General features: G+C 38.0%; 1 protein-coding gene across 2 annotated transcripts in view; it reads left to right on the top strand.

Moving 5' to 3' along the window:
- Positions 1–18049, top strand: part of LOC147871696 (transformation/transcription domain-associated protein-like) — a 428129-nt gene that overhangs the window by 16124 nt on the left and 393956 nt on the right. Inside the window, exons 9-11 of one of the 2 annotated variants that reach the window (XM_087360410.1) lie at positions 196–334; positions 440–615; positions 5261–5662. The gene's annotated coding sequence lies outside the window, so the exon portion shown is untranslated. Of the gene's footprint in view, positions 1–195; positions 335–439; positions 616–5260; positions 5663–18049 lie in introns of those variants that run through there. The other variant, XM_087360413.1, reaches the window with a different exon arrangement.

Genomic DNA, 18049 nt, shown 5'->3' with positions numbered 1-18049 from the left:
AGAGAGTTCTGAAAGTACGTTGAGAGAAAAACTTATATTGCGTGCTGTTACCGATACAACGTGACTTGGCATACGTCACACAAGACAAGATGGCTGAAATGACGTTGCAATACTGAACTAAGTATTCTGAGATATTATTTTATTTTACGTTTTGATTGTTCTGTGATTCTGCCCACGCATTCCGTCTCCTTCTAGGTCAGTGGTAACAACCACGTGACACTCGTTCAAGACTTGAGGTTTACGGAGCGGTGAGGATGACGGCCGCTTACATCGTGAGGTCGCTAACACGACAACCCGAAAATTATATTACAGCAGCAGCGAACTAAGGACTCCGGTGAGTACAATGAGAAATTGTCAGATAATGCCCACTGATCGAGTTTCAGAGCGTACGTACAGAAGCGACGTAATTATAAATTCTTGTCATTATGTCTGCTTTGAGGTGATTGGCGGAGCCCTCTTCACATTCACGGTGATTATGATATCATCATTCTTCATCGCCGTCGTGAATTTCTGAACCAGAAGATTTTTCCACGCCTCGCTCCTGGACGCTGCTCTGTGACGTCGTCTGGCTCGAGACGTCTGAAACGATGAGGCACCAGTGAGCGATGGACTCGGGTGAGTACGGTGATGTATTATTTCGAGGTTGATTCAAAATTATAATGACTTTCGTAGATAGTGTTCTGTGGGAAATTAGAAATTAGTATGTCTCGACGGTAATGTAGTGTCTGAGTAAAACCTGGTCTACGTGGATGGGATTTCGCGAAGGTACCGATATCGTCAAAAATCAAAGAATGTTTGAAACCCCCTACGTACGGTAAGGAATCGAGTTCTTTTATGAGTTGGAAACAGAAAGGAAAAGTTACAGATCATTTGAGAATTGTTGATGGGAAAGATTGGAAAAGGAGAAAATGCTGACAATCGCAGAGACGTTGCGTGTCCGGTGATGGACACGCACACTTGCGGTATGAGACCAGTTTCTTGCGTCTGTCTTGTAAACATGTACGGCAGTCATCGTGTAGCTGACAGTCGTTTAACTGGTCAAGGCCTTTCTCTTCGTGTATAAACACAGAAATTTTAAAAACTGACTGGTCGTCCTTACTTCATTTCTGTTGGATAAATTTCGTAAGGAAATGCTGTTGGTGTTAGGTGGACCGAGTATTGCGTACGGAGTCTGTATTGATTTGGATTAACCGTCTGCCAGGGACGCGACTAGTTTTGTGAGCTGTTTATTCCGAGAATCATAGTTCGTCTGAATTATATTTAAGAATTCAGTCCGTACCTCGAAGAAAACACAACTCTTCACCATTACGAAGATCAACTGGGTAACGCTGTTTAATTAAATGATCGTTGTTTATTCCGAGAATCATAGTTCGTCTGATTTATATTTAAGAATCCAGTCCGTACTGCGAAGAAAACACAACTCTACACCATTACGAAGATCAACTGGTTAACGCTGTTTAAGGAAATGATCGCTGTTTATTCCGAGAATCATAGTTCGTCTGAATAATATTTAAGAATCCAGTCCGTACCGCGAAGAAAACACAACACTTCACCATTACGAAGATCAACTGGTTAACGCTGTTTAAGGAAATGATCGCTATTTATTCCGAGAATCATAGTTCGTCTGATTTATATTTAAGAATCCAGTCCGTACCTCGAAGAAAACACAACTCTTCACCATTACGAAGATCAACTGGTTAACGCTGTTTAAGGAAATGATCGCTATTTATTCCGAGAATCATAGTTCGTCTGATTTATATTTAAGAATCCAGTCCGTACCTCGAAGAAAACACAACTCTTCACCATTACGAAGATCAACTGGTTAACGCTGTTTAAGGAAATGATCGTTGTTTATAGTGAGAATCATAGAAAATCCATAAATATAAAAGGCATCATAAATAAAACACTTGGTACATACGTTGAAGTAAACTTTCAGAATTGAACTAATTGGTATTAAGCATTCTCTGTTGAAGGCTTAATGTACCGTTTACATACCTTTTTCTTTATCAGTATTACTTCGCCCCACTCGCTTGTAAATAATGTTCTTGAATCTCTTTCCCTAAGTGTTTTCAAGTTCGGATTGTCTTACAGAGTGAGAAACGAAGTATTACGCCTGTCTAAATCATCAAGAAATATTATAGGACTGTTAACTTAGTTGAAGCATCTCTCTCTCTGTCTGTCTGTCTGTCTGTGTTTTTAATAAGTTCCGAAGATTAGGATGGGTTGACACTCAGGTTACAGTAAATTGGTTCATCGATTCTCGACAGATTCTGACGAATTTAGGACCGCGTTCAGGTGTGTGTTGCTCTAAAATCCAGTCGTTCCTCAGCTCGAATATTTGTTGCGCCATTGAACATTGTCTCGAGAATAATAGCAAAACTTGAAGAAGTCGCAGTTTCCAGCACTTCGTGTCCCATTTGATAAGTTGAACACGTGTACGTGTTCAGTACGAGAAAGAAATTGCTGCCGTGTTTGAAAACATGTTTTAAGCTGGAAGAAACCAGCAGATAGTCTCAATAAATGCACTGCGTGAATGGAATTCTTAGGAATATTACACATTCTCCAACTTTGTCGCATTGCTCATATCACGTGTAACCATGGATTAAATTCCTTGTGGAATCGAATTCAGACAAATAATTATCTTTTTCTGTTATTTCGTGTCATGAACTGTTGACCTTGGTTGAAAGAGTGCGTCTTAATGCACTTCCATAAAATTCTCCGCTGTTCGTGGAGACGCTTTCAAAAAATTATGCAGTACTTGAAAGAATTGGCACAATGGCGGCGTGACCTGTTGATTTGACCCTAGGGATCCGTGTAATGTTTGCCCAAGTGCATGGTAACAAATTAAACATGTCTGTGCGCACGGGCGTAATATCGAAAGTCAATTTTGGAGCTACCTGCCTTGTCCAATGCCTAATCCATTCAGAATTTTTTGTCCTAGATGCATGCAAGTTTAAATTTATGGATATTCTTAATCGTGGATTTGTACTTTTAATACATAAATTAATAACGAGGGTCATGGCTGATAGTACCAATGGAAGGTAACAGATAGTGACATACAGTTAATATCGAATTTGACGAAAATCGGCCTGTGTAATGTTAGTAGTACGTGTTAGAAACGAAGAGTATTGACTGCGAATGGTTGTTTGGAAATGGGGGGCACGTTTTGACCTTAAGGTCGTATCGCAGGGCCGGTATCCAGCCGATATTCCAGCAAGCTTCTGGTAGCGTCGGACACCATCGTACATATACGTGCGTTCGACTGTGAGTTATACAGTAGCTGTGCATGGTCCCAGATCAAAATAACCCTTTAAAGCAAATATTATTATTATTATATGTCCAAATTTCTGTAATAATCAGTGAGACTTTAATTTCTATTTTTATCGTATGCGTGTATGGCATTATTAATTATTTTAGAAAGAATTTATTTTATTGAAATGACACCAGATGCCATACTACTTTCTTTTTTAAATTTTACATGCTTTGCCATCGATATGACCATCAAAGGTAGTCTTGCGAATTTCTGAGGTGGGAGTTAGAAGCTAACAATAGGCTCAGCCAGTCAAATTATCCGCCTTGAATGGAAAGTTCAGCGTAGTGTTCACAAAATCCCGTCACTGGTGTCTTTCCTGAGCCATATTAATCCATTTCGCAACCTTGAAAAGTACTTCCGTAAGAACAATTTTAATATTATCCTCCCAGTTACACCTAATGTTGTAGAATGTAACATTAATGCTCACCGATCTTTAGCCCTGAGGATGGAAGAAATATATTCCTCGGAAATATTTGTTACTCCACATGATACTTGAACGAATAATATCTGATTTCTTTAAATCCGGGTCGTATGAGTCATTACATCCAGACTCTATATCCTCTGCAATATGTCAATTTTAAAAGAGATTATTCTTGTTTAATGTTTCACGGACTAATCACATTTCTGTTCCTTGTTTGAGTCTCTCATATCTTTGTAAACTTTTCCGCATAAAATGATTATTATCCAATTTCTTTTAAATCGAATATTGACAAATTACACCCGTATCTGTTTTGCCAGAGCATGGGATTATGAACATGTGGACGTCATTCTCTGTTCCGTAATACGTCGTTAACTGGTCAGATGTTTACAGCAGGTCGCAGTAACCCCGTACCCGTTTAACCGTTGAGCACACTGGCTAGAACCTGGTGCTGTTGGAATGTCTTGGTGTAGATAGAAATCACTGTCTTCCTTTGATGTATGGTCCCTCATCATGCACGTAGTCTGTTTAATGATCGGTCAGGGTTAGTTCCACAGATCAGGAGAGTTGGGTAAGTAAACATAAAAGAAATAAATATTGAGTTGTCCTACTCGATAGGTTTCGGGTTCGAATCTCTCCCCGTCGACAGACAATCGTTAGAGATCTTTCTCGTCCTTTTTAGTATTCTGAAGCATATTTTAAGACACATTAAATGTAGACAGCTATCGCTTTATTCAATGTAATTTCAAGTTCATATTTTAGAAGAATCATGCCATTTTATGGGGTATAACGGACAAAATTTTAAGACTAATAAATTGCCCGCTAAGAATGACGGCAAAAATGTAAAGTAGTAAACAATAATAATCATAAGAATTATCCGATTAGACCCAACATCTCTTAGCAGCGTTACCATGGCAACGGTTATTTATAAATGTTATCCCGTAAGGTCCAAAATCGCTTGGGAGCAAATAATCATAACCGAAAAATGTTTTATGAATGTCTTTTGTGATGTTGCGTCATCATAAGGGCCCACCATCATCGCTGTTATGATGGAGGTAGCAATATCATTTCCTAAACGTCGGTAAACTTAATCATCACAATTACCACAGTGAGAACAGGAGATAACAATTTACGCGCAGATTGAAGATGTAAGGCACAAATTTCTATCTTGCGAGGCCGAGGCGTAGTGTCGGGACAGATAATACCCGCATCCCCCCCCCCCGAAGCTGCTTTTAATGAGTGCTTTTTCTATAATTAGTCTAGCATTTCAGAAAAGAGTGTGTTGTGTTTAGGAGATAACTTTCAACCAAGCTGTTTGTATGTTCTAATCAAAATAACGTTGACCATGAATTTAGAATCTTTTGTCTTCTAGTCTGATAAATAAAAGTTGTAAATATTAATGAACAACACACGGTTATGTTTAAATTTGGTTTGCTATCATCGTAATTAATGTTAATATGAATAATATGGAGCTTCAGACCCTACATATAAATTCTTGTCATTATATGGGACATTCTGTCTGGTTTCAGGGGAACGGCAAGTGAATCTTCGTGGTTCCGAAACTCAGAGGAGGATCTTCATGGCATTTTCACCCGTGCGGTTGCGTCTACACGCTCCGGGGAACCCGGACGCTGCACTCTTGTCGTGTTTCCAGTGTCGGCGGTCATCTCTCCGGCATATTTCGTTTCTACCATCTTTGCTGGCGAGTGAAACGAATTACTTTAATTTTAAATTAACACACGACTAACGCCTGGGGTGCAGGGGTTAAACTCCTTCCAATGTTCCTTAATTTTGAGTCTCCAATTAATGTTTTGCTTGTTCCATCCCTTGAGCAAAATGAATTCAGATTCTTTCTATTTACTCGTCTTCTTCTTTCTTTTCTTCTTTTTCGCCTTCTTCCTACCCTCAGAGGATAGACGGGTTAGAGTAGAGTTGTAGCTGCATGCATTCTTAACCACTAACAACATCATCGACCCTGCAGTCCAGCCGCTGCGCTGCAACGGAATATCAGCGGAATCCAGCAAAGACGCAGTTAGTTTGCCCACAATATTAGAAATGTTGAGGGTGTGAGGTCACAGACCATGCGTTAAGTTGCAGTGGTGGGATTTGTTAAAGCATATATAGAAGATATTGAGGATTTTAAAAAGTGGGGATTTTCTGTTTTGATGATCTGAGTAACGGCTAGCTTTTCAAGTTAAGTAATTTTGAGGTGACTTAAGCGTCTGCTAACACAAACTATAAAGCGGGGAAGATTTTAAATTTGGAAAATTTCATGGGGCTGAAAACTACATTATCGTTCTTTATTTACATAGCTTTGCCCTTAGATTACAATCATATTGCAGGACAGACGTACAGTTCAAATTTAACCACCTCTGACGCAGACAAAGTTCATTCAGTGAAAGTGATTGAGATTTATGGTATCGTAGGCATCAGTACTATGACATTAAAGTGTGGATTGATGGGAGATCCACACTGAAATTAGGGACGAGACGTAGTGGACAACGAAATCACATACAAATAACATGTGAATAAAATAATACAGGCTTTTTGAAGCCGAAATAATTGAAACGCCGCCACTGAGATTTTAAATGAAGTTTTCAGATTGTTATATGTTCAAGATGTTATTTAATAAATAAATAAATAAATAACTTGTACTTTTATTTTTTCCGATTGTAGAAACATCGAAAACTGTAACACTTGCTTGTATACCTCTGTTTTCATCTCCCTTTATAACAGGTAGAAGAACGACATGTCACTATTTCGTCTTTAAATTTTCGCATATGAGTTGACTTTCAATGAGATCAGATTTTAACAGCAGCTAAAATTTCCATGACTTGTTACATTATAATTATTAATTATATAGTAGCGTACTAGCAAATTAAAGTGTGCATTGATGGCAAACCAAAAGTTCTCAATTGGATTTAAATCTAGCGAGTTTGGTGGCAAAAATTCAACTTTGCATCCGACACTTTCTATTAATTCCCTTGTTCTTTCAGAGTTATGAAAGCTTGCATTGTCAAGTCATTTGCAAAGAACGTCGCTCATATTATATATAAATCAAATAATACAGAAATCATAGAGAGCCTCCCCCCCAAAAAAAAAGAAGTCAACTAAAATTGCTCATTGCTTTGTGAATGGAGGCAGCGCGTAGCTCTGAAACGTGAGTGAACTTGTAGCAGACGACACGAGAAACAACGGACGATTGCCATGTCCAGCGACGACGTCATCTAAGAAACCTCCAGTTCATCGCTGGTGGGTGAAATTTATCTCTTCAATGTTGCAGTAGAAGTAGTTTGTAGCTTAGTTTTTGCCAGTATCCCGTAGTTGAGAGGTTTTATCTAATGAAGTCCTTGTTTCCATCCTTGAAGGAAAACGAATTGCAAATCTTCATCTTCTCGCTCTTTCTCATCATCTTATTACTTACACGGGATAGACTAATTTCTTTTTAAATATAAGTTGCGTCCGTGTTTAATTACGCACTACGGCATGAAGGCGTATGGGTTATTGAAGGTTTAGGTACGTGCATCTTTAACAGCTAGCTAGATAGAGATACGTGGACAGCATCACGTTCCAGCCGGTTTTACCCGAAGGAAAAATTCACGGTATCTTCTGTGTATATTATTGAATTGGACCGAACTTGATTGTGTCGCTGTCGGTAGTTGAACCGCGGACTTGCAGAGGATCCAGAAATAAAGTATTAATCGTGGTAAAAATCGGGGATGACTTAGAAATTACAAGTGAATACGGATTTTGGGTATGAAAAAAACCCCGAAGGGAAGACATAAAATTTGATGTGAAGATAATATAGTGTCTAGTAGTAACAGGTGCTGTGAACATGGCAACTGTCCAAGTTTCTCATGCTTACTGCGTGGCCGGTTTCAAAGATGGCGTTGCAGCAGGAGAAGGCTTTCTGTGTGCTCCGTTTTGAGGTGTCCAGAGCGTGAGTTTCGTGCACGGTTTCAAAAAGACGCACCACACAAGAATAACATAAGCAGGTGGTACCGACAGTTTGTAGAAACTGGATGCTTGTGTAAAGGCAAGAGTCCTGGTCGACCTCGTATGACTGATGACAACATTGAAAGAGTTCGTGAGGCGTTTCAGCGAAGTCCCCGCAAGTCAGTGGCTAGAGGAAGCATGGAATTGGACATGCCAAACCGTACAAGATTGCGATTGGTGCAGGCCCTTAAACCATCAGACAAAGTGAAAAGGCGAGGCTTTTGCGAGGAGATGCGGTTTAAAATGGAGGAAGATGGGTTCGTCGAAAGACTGATCTTCTCCGATGAAGCCACATTCCACATCAGTGGCAAGGTGAACATACACGATGTCCGTATCTGGGGAACCGAGCACCAGCGTGACTCTCCAAAAGTCAACGTTTTCTGTGCGGTGTCCAGCAAAAAAGTGCACGGCTCATCTTTCTTCGCTGAAGCAACTTAGACAGCGACTCATTTCTGGACATGTTGGAAAGCTGGTTGTTACCCCAACTGAATACCAATTATGACGATTACATTCTACAACTGGACATTTTCATAGGAATGTACGAGTGCTTCTCAACCATGTCTTTCCACAGCGCTGGTGTGGGATGAGTTTGATTACCATGTGGATGTGTGTCGTGTGATCCAGGATGCACACATTGAAGGATTGTAATGAACGCATGAGAAACTTTGAGAGTTGCCGCCGCTGACGGTGTATGTTGTGCACATGTAAGTTGGTAAATAATTTTTTTATTAACGTTTGAAACCGCACCATTCTTTTGTGTATACACTGTACTGCCTCTCCAGCCAAGCGTCCCACATGGCGTGTATGAGGACTGCGTTACTTTTTTCATATGACATAATAGATTTTTGGCTACATGAGTGGATACACTTGAGTATGTGTGGAATACATTCTTGGATTAAATATTTTAGTTTAGTTATTTAGAGAAAGAAGCCAATTATATTATTAATATGTTATGAATACAAATACTCATTAGAGATGGGGTTTAGGTATTTTCAGAATTAGCTTCGAGGATGTAGTGAAAAGCGATCCTTACTCATATAACATTTGATGACAGACGGTTGTTCACTCAGGCCACAGAATAGTAGGAGTATAAAAGATTATCAGGCCGGCTTTAGATATCTCGGTTTCTCTACCTATATAATCTATCTATTCTATCTATCTGAATATCTCTATCTCTCTCTCTCTGTGTATCTGTTTCTCTGTCTCCTGTCTATGTGTCTGCCTATTTATCTATTTACCCATCTACATATCTATCCATCCGTTCATGTATTTACCAATCTATGTATACATACGAAGATTAACCCAAACACGCACCCACCCACATCATGCATGTTTTGTAGCTCGTATTTTGTTTGTTAAGACAAAAATTAGTCACACATCACACAGAATTTATAATATTTCAAATGGCAATTTATTGTGTCATACGCTACTGTATGATGATGTATTGTGTTCCTTGAGCTGGTGTGCTGTATGCAAGTGCGTTGTTTTGTGATATTTATACTTTATTCCGATGAATTCCATAAGACACGACAAGAGTACATTTACCTATGACGTACGAGATTGAGAAAAGACAGTACCACCGTGAAGACAAGGCAGAGGTACATTTAGCAATGACACGCGTGTTTCAGATACGTTACCAACAGTTTGAAGACACGGCAGGAGTTTTGTCTCTCAGTTTCCTACAGATCGGAAGATATATGAATTTGAAAAATTGACTTTCGAATACCGCCGAAAAAGTAAAAGTTCTCTATCCTGCAAACACTTGGACGTACATTGTCGTGACTCTGACATGAAGTTGACATGTACGTGACCCCACAGTGACATGAGTTCTTTCTCTCAGATTCCTACACATCGCGAGATAAATGCCTTTGAAAAATTGACTTTCGAATAACCGTGAAAAATTAAAACATCTCTATCCTTCAAACCCTTGGACATACATTGACGTGACTCTGACATGAAGTTGACATATAAGTGTCCTCATACTGATATGAGGTTTGTCTCACAGATTCCTACACATCGCGAGATATATGCCTTTGAAAAATTGACTTTCGAATAACTGTGAAAAATTAAAATGTCTCTATCCTTCAAACCCTTGGACATACATTGACGTGACTCTGACATGAAGTTGACATATACGTTCCCTCAAAGTGACATAAGTTTTGTCTCTAAGATTCCTACAGATCGGGAGATATTTGCCTTTTCAAAAATTGACTTTCGAATAATCTCTAAAAATTCAAATGTCTCTATCCTCCAAACCCTTGGACATACAATGACTTAAATCTGGCATGAAGTTGACATATACGTTCCCTCAAAGTGACATAAGTTTTGTCTCTCAGATTCCTACAGATCGGGAGATATTTGCCTTTTCAAAAATTGACTTTCGAATAATCTCGAAAAATTCAAATCTCCCTATCCTCCAAACCCTTGGACATACATTGACGTGACTCTGACAGGACGTTGACATATACGTTCCCTCAAAGTGACATAAGTTTTGTCTCTCAGATTCCTACAGATCGGGAGATATTTGCCTATTAATAATTGACTTTCAAATAATCTCTAAAAATTTAAATGTCTCTATCCTCCAAACCCTTGGACATACCTTGACGTGACTATGACATGAAGTTGACATTTGCGTTCCCTCAAAGTGACATAAGGTTTGTCTCTCAGATGCCTACAGATCGGGAGATATTTGCTTTTAGAAATTGACTTTCGAATAATCTCGAAAAATTCAAATATTTCTATCCTCCAAACCCTTGGACATACAGTGACGAGACTCTGACATGAAGTTGACATATAAGTTCTCTCAAGGTGGCATAAGGCGTGTCTCTCAGATTCCTACAGATCGGGAGATATTTGCCTTTTAAAAATTGACTTTCGAATAATCTCGAAAAATTAAAATGTCTCTATCCTCCAAACCCTTGGACATACATTGACGTGACTATGACATGACTCTGACATAAACGTTCCCTCAATGTGACATAAGTTTTGTCTCTCAGATGCCTACAGATCGGGAGATATTTGCCTTTTCAAAAATTGACTTTTTAATAATCTCTAAAAATTTAAATGTCTCTATTCTCCAAACCCTTGGACATACATTGACGTGACTCTGACATGAGGTTGACATATACGTTCCCTCAAAGTGACATAAGTTTTGTCTCTCAGATTCCTACAGATCGGGAGATATTTGCCTTTTAAAAATTGACTTTCGAATAATCTCTAAAATTTAAATGTCTCTATCTTCCAAACCTTTGGACATACATTGACGTGACTCTGACAGGAAGTTGACATATACCATCCCTCAAAGTGACATAAATTTTGTATCTCAGATTCCTACAGATCGGGAGATATTTGCCGTTTAAAAATTGACTTTCGAATAATCTCTAAAAATTTAAATGTTTCTATCCTCCAAACCCTTGGACATACATTGACGTAACTCTGACAGGAAGTTGACATATACGTTCCCTCAAAGTGACATAAGGTTTGTCTCTCGGATTCCTACAGATCGGGAGATATTTAAATCTTAAAAATTGACTTTCGAATAATCTCTAAAAATTTAAATGTCTCTATCCTCCAAACCCTTGGACATACATTGACGTGACTATGACAGGACGTTGACATATACGTTCCCTCAAAGTGACATAAGGTTTGTCTCTCAGATTCCTACAGATCGGGAGATATTTGCCTTTTAAAAATTGACTTTCGAATAATCTCTAAAAATTTAAATGTCCCTATCCTCCAAACCCTTGGACATGCATTGACGTGACTCTGACAGGAAGTTGACATATACGTTCCCTCAAAGTGGTATAAGTTTTGTCTCTCAGATTTGTACAGATCGGGAGATATTTGCCTTTTAAAAATTGACTTTCGAATAATCTCTAAAAATGTAAATGTCTCTATCCTCCAAACCCTTGGACATACATTGACGTGACTCTGACAGGAAGTTGACATATACGATCCCTCAAAGTGACATAAGTTTTGTCTCTCAGATTCCTACAGATCGGGAGATATTTGCCCTTTAAAAATTGACTTTCGAATAATCTCTAAAAAATAAAATGTCTGTATCCTCTAAACCCTAGGACATACATTGACGTTACACTGACAGGACGTTTACATATACGTTCCCTCAAAGTGACATAAGTTTTGTCTCTCAGATTCCTAAAGACCGGGAGATATTTGAATCTTAAAAATTGACTTTCGAATAATCTCTAAAAAGTTAAATGTCTCTATCCTCCAAACCCTTGGACATACATTGACGTCACTGCGACATGAAGTTGACATATACATTCCCTAGAAAGCGGCATAAGTTTTGTCTCTCAGATTCCTACAGATCGGGAGATATTTCCCTTTTAAAAATTGACTTTCGAATAATCTATAAAAATTTAAATGTCTCTATCCTCCAAACCCTTGGACATACATTAACGTGACTCTGACAGGAATTTGACATATACTTTCCCTCAAGGTTATATAAGTTTTGTCTCTCAGATTTGTACAGATCGGGAGATATTTGCCTTTTAAAAATAGACTTTCGAATAATCTCTAATAATTTAAATGTCTCTATCCTCCAAACCCTTGGACATACATTGACGTGACTCTGACAGGAAGTTGACATATACGATCCCTCAAAGTGACATAAGGGTTGTATCTCAGATTCCTACAGATCGGGAGATATTTGCCCTTTAAAATTGACTTTCGAATAATCTCTAAAAATTTAAATGTCTCTATCCTCCAAACCCTTGGACATACGTTGACGTGACTTGACAGGAAGTTACCATATACGTTCCCTCAAAGTGACATAAGTTTTGTCTCTCAGATTCCTACAGATCGGGAGATATTTGCCTATTAATAATTGACTTTCGAATAATCTCGAAAAATTCAAATGTCTCTATCCTCCAAACGTTTGGACATACATTGACGAGACTCTGATTTGAAGTTGACATATACGTTCCCTCAAAGTGACATAAGGTTTGTCTCACAGATTCCTACAGATCGGGAGATATTTGCCTTTTAAAAATTGACTTTCGAATAATCTCGTAAAATTAAAATGTCTCTATCCTCCAAACCCTTGGACATACGTTGACGTGACTCTGACAGGAAGTTGACATATACGTTCCCTAAAAGTGACATAAGGTTTGTCTCTCAGATTCCTACAGATCGGGAGATATTTGCATTTTAAAAATTGACTTTCGAATAATCTCGAAAAATTTAAATGTCTCTATCCTCCAAACCCTTGGACATACAATGACGTGACTCTGACATGAAGTTGACATTTGCGTTCCCTCAAAGTGACATAAGGGTTGTCTCTCAGATTCTACAGATCGGGAGATATTTGCCTTTTAAATATTGACTTTGGAATAATCTTTAAAAATTTAAATGTCTCTATCCTCCACCCCTAAGACATACATTGACGTGACTCTGACAGGAAGTTGACATATACGATCCCTCAAAGTGACATAAGTTTTGTCTCTCAGATTCCTACAGATCGGGAGATATTTGCCCTTTAAGAATTGACTTTCGAATAATCTCTAAAAAATAAAATGTCTGTATCCTCTAAACCCTAGGACATACATTGACGTGACACTGACAGGACGTTTACATATACGTTCCCTCAAAGTGACATAAGTTTTGTCTCTCAGATTCCTAAAGACCGGGAGATATTTGAATCTTAAAAATTGACTTTCGAATAATCTCTAAAAAGTTAAATGTCTCTATCCTCCAAACCCTTGGACATACATTGACGTCACTGCGACATGAAGTTGACATATACATTCCCTAGAAAGCGGCATAAGTTTTGTCTCTCAGATTCCTACAGATCGGGAGATATTTCCCTTTTAAAAATTGACTTTCGAATAATCTATAAAAATTTAAATGTCTCTATCCTCCAAACCCTTGGACATACATTGACGTGACTCTGACAGGAATTTGACATATACGTTCCCTCAAAGTTATATAAGTTTTGTCTCTCAGATTTGTACAGATCGGGAGATATTTGCCTTTTAAAAATAGACTTTCGAATAATCTCTATTAATTTAAATGTCTCTATCCTCCAAACCCTTGGACATACATAGACGTGACTCTGACAGGAAGTTGACATATACGATCCCTCAAAGTGACATAAGGGTTGTATCTCAGATTCCTACAGATCGGGAGATATTTGCCCTTTAAAATTGACTTTCGAATAATCTCTAAAAATTTAAATGTCTCTATCCTCCAAACCCTTGGACATACGTTGACGTGACTTGACAGGAAGTTGCCATATACGTTCCCTCAAAGTGACATAAGTTTTGTCTCTCAGATTCCTACAGTTCGGGAGATATTTGCCTATTAATAATTGACTTTCGAATAATCTCGAAAAATTTAAATGTCTCTATCCTCCAAACCCTTGGACATACATTGACGTGACTATGACATGAAGTTGACATTTGCGTTCCCTCAAAGTGACATAAGGTTTGTCTCTCAGATGCCTACAGATCGGGAGATATTTGCCTTTTAAAAATTGACTTTCGAATAATCTCGAAAAATTCAAATATTTCTATCCTCCAAACCCTTGGACATACAGTGACGAGACTCTGACATGAAGTTGACATATAAGTTCTCTCAAGGTGGCATAAGGCTTGTCTCTCAGATTCCTACAGATCGGGAGATATTTGCCTTTTAAAAATTGACTTTCGAATAATCTCGAAAAATTTAAATGTCTCTATCCTCCAAACCCTTGGACATACATTGACGTGACTATGACATGACTCTGACATAAACGTTCCCTCAATGTGACATAAGTTTTGTCTCTCAGATGCCTACAGATCGGGAGATATTTGCCTTTTCAAAAATTGACTTTTTAATAATCTCTAAAAATTTAAATGTCTCTATTCTCCAAACCCTTGGACATACATTGACGTGACTCTGACATGAGGTTGACATATACGTTCCCTCAAAGTGACATAAGTTTTATCTCTCAGATTCTTACAGATCGGGAGATATTTGCCTTTTAAAAATTGACTTTCGAATAATCTCTAAAATTTAAATGTCTCTATCTTCCAAACCTTTGGACATACATTGACGTGACTCTGACAGGAAGTTGACATATACCATCCCTCAAAGTGACATAAATTTTGTATCTCAGATTCCTACAGATCGGGAGATATTTGCCGTTTAAAAATTGACTTTCGAATAATCTCTAAAAATTTAAATGTTTCTATCCTCCAAACCCTTGGACATACATTGACGTAACTCTGACAGGAAGTTGACATATACGTTCCCTCAAAGTGACATAAGGTTTGTCTCTCGGATTCCTACAGATCGGGAGATATTTAAATCTTAAAAATTGACTTTCGAATAATCTCTAAAAATTTAAATGTCTCTATCCTCCAAACCCTTGGACATACATTGACGTGACTATGACAGGACGTTGACATATACGTTCCCTCAAAGTGACATAAGGTTTGTCTCTCAGATTCCTACAGATCGGGAGATATTTGCCTTTTAAAAATTGACTTTCGAATAATCTCTAAAAATTTAAATGTCCCTATCCTCCAAACCCTTGGACATGCATTGACGTGACTCTGACAGGAAGTTGACATATACGTTCCCTCAAAGTGGTATAAGTTTTGTCTCTCAGATTTGTACAGATCGGGAGATATTTGCCTTTTAAAAATTGACTTTCGAATAATCTCTAAAAATTTAAATGTCTCTATCCTCCAAACCCTTGGACATACATTGACGTGACTCTGACAGGAAGTTGACATATACGATCCCTCAAAGTGACATAAGTTTTGTCTCTCAGATTCCTACAGATCGGGAGATATTTGCCCTTTAAAAATTGACTTTCGAATAATCTCGAAAAATTTAAATGTCTCTATCCTCCAAACCCTTGGACATACAATGACGTGACTCTGACATGAAGTTGACATTTGCGTTCCCTCAAAGTGACGATAAGGGTTGTCTCTCAGATTCTACAGATTGGGAGATATTTGCCTTTTAAATATTGACTTTGGAATAATCTCTAAAAATTTAAATGTCTCTATCCTCCAAACCCTTGGACATACATTGACGTGTCTATGACATGAAGTTGACATGTACGTTCCCTCAATGTGACATAAGGTTTGTCTCTCAGATTCCTACAAATCGGGAGATATTTGCCTTTTAAAAATTGACTTTCGAATATGTCGAAAAATTCAAATGTCTCTATCCTCCAAACTTTTGGACCTACAATGACGTGACTCTGACAGGACGTTGACATATGCGTTTCCTCAAAGCGACATACGTTTTGTCTCTCAGATTCCTACAATCGGGAGATATTTCCCTTTTAAAAATTGACTTTCGAATAATCTTTAAAAATTTAAATGTCTCTATCCTCCAAACCCTAAGACATACATTGACGTGACTCTGACAGGAAGTTGACATAGATGTTCCCTCAAAGTGATATAAGTTTTGTCTCTCAGATTTGTTCAGATCGGGAGATATTTGCCTTTTAAAAATTGACTTTCGAATAATCTCTAAAAATTTAAATGTCTCTATCCTCCAAACCCTTTTACATACATTGACGTGACTCTGACAGGAAGTTGAAATATACGATCCCTCAAAGTGTCATAAGTTTTGTCTCTCAGATTCCTACAGATCGAGAGATATTTGCCCTTTAAAAATTTACTTTCGAATAATCTCTAAAAATTTAAATGTCTCTATCCTCCAAACCCTTGGCCATACATTGACGTGACTATGACATGAAGTTGACAACTGCGTTCCCTCAAAGTTACATAAGGTTTGTCTCTCAGATGCGTACAGACCGGGAGATATTTGCCTTTTCAAAAATTGACTTTCGAATAATCTCTAAAAATTTAAATGTCTCTATCCTCCAAACCCTTGGACATACCTTGACGTGACTATGACATGAAGTTGACATATACGTTCCCTCAAAGTGACATAAGTTTTGTCTCTGATTCCTACAGATCGGGAGATATTTGCCTTTAAAAATTGACTTTCGAATAATCTCGAAAAATTAAAATGTCTCTATCCAAACCCTTGGACATACATTGACGTGACTCTGACATGAAGTTGACATATGCGTTCCCTCAAAGTGACATAAGGTTTGTCTCTGAGATTCCTACAGATCGGGAGATATTTGCCTTTTCACAAATTGACTTTCGAATAATCTCGAAAAATTAAAATGTCTGTATCCTCCAAACCCTAGGACCTACATTGACGTGATACTGACAGGACGTTTACATATACGTTCCCTCAAAGTGACATAAGTTTTGTCTCTCAGATTCCTACAGACCGGGAGATATTTCAATCTTAAAAATTGACTTTCGAATAATCTCGAAAAATTTAAATGTCTCTATCCTCCAAACCCTTGGACATACATTGACGTGACTCTGACATGAAGTTCACATATGCGTTCCCTCAAAGTGACATAAGTTTTGTCTCTCAGATTCATACAGATCGGGAGATATTTGCCTTTAAAAAATTGACTTTCGAATAATCTCGAAAAATTTAAATGTCTCTATCCTCCAAACCCTTGGACATACAATGACGTGACTCTGACATGAAGTTGACATATGCCTTCCCTCAAAGTGACATAAGTGTTGTCTCTCAGATTCCTGCAGATCGGGAGATATTTGCTCTTTTAAAAATTGACTTTCGAATAATGTCAAAAAATTCAAATGTCTCTATCCTCCAAACCCTTTGACCTACATTGCCATGACTCTGACAGGAAGTTGACACATGCGTTCCCTCAAAGTGACATAAGTTTTGTCTCTCAGATTCCTACAGATCGGGAGATATTTGCCTATTAATAATTGACTTTCGAATAATCTCTAAAAATTTAAATGTCTCTATCCTCCAAACCCTTGGCCATACTTTGACGTGACTATGACATGAAGTTGACATCTGCGTTCCCTCAAAGTGACATAAGTTTTGTCTCTCAGATTCCTACAGATTGGGAGATATTTGCCTTTTAAAAATTGACATTCGAATAATCTCTAAAAATTTAAATGTCTCTATCCTCCAAACCTTTGGACATGCATTGACGAGACTCTGATATGAAGTTGAAATATACGTTCCCTCAAAGTGACATAAGGTTTGTGTCACAGATTCCTACAGATCGGGAGATATTTGCCTTTTAAAAATTGACTTTCGAATAATCTCGAAAAATTAAAATGTCTATTTCCTCGAAACCCTTGGACATATGTTGACGTGACTCTGACAGGAAGTTGACATATACGTTCCCTAAAAGTGACATAAGGTTTGTCTCTCAGATTCCTACAGATCGGGAGATATTTGCCTTTTAAAAATTGACTTTCGCGTAATCTCTAAAAATTTAAATGTCTCTA

Source organism: Zootermopsis nevadensis, unplaced genomic scaffold (genome assembly GCF_977971745.1).
Source record: "Zootermopsis nevadensis isolate Lab colony 2312 unplaced genomic scaffold, Znev_1.0 Znev_ptg000044l, whole genome shotgun sequence".
Taxonomy (NCBI): domain Eukaryota; kingdom Metazoa; phylum Arthropoda; class Insecta; order Blattodea; family Termopsidae; genus Zootermopsis; species Zootermopsis nevadensis.
Note: the sequence above shows the minus strand (reverse complement) of the source record. Positions and strands in the feature narration are given on the sequence as shown.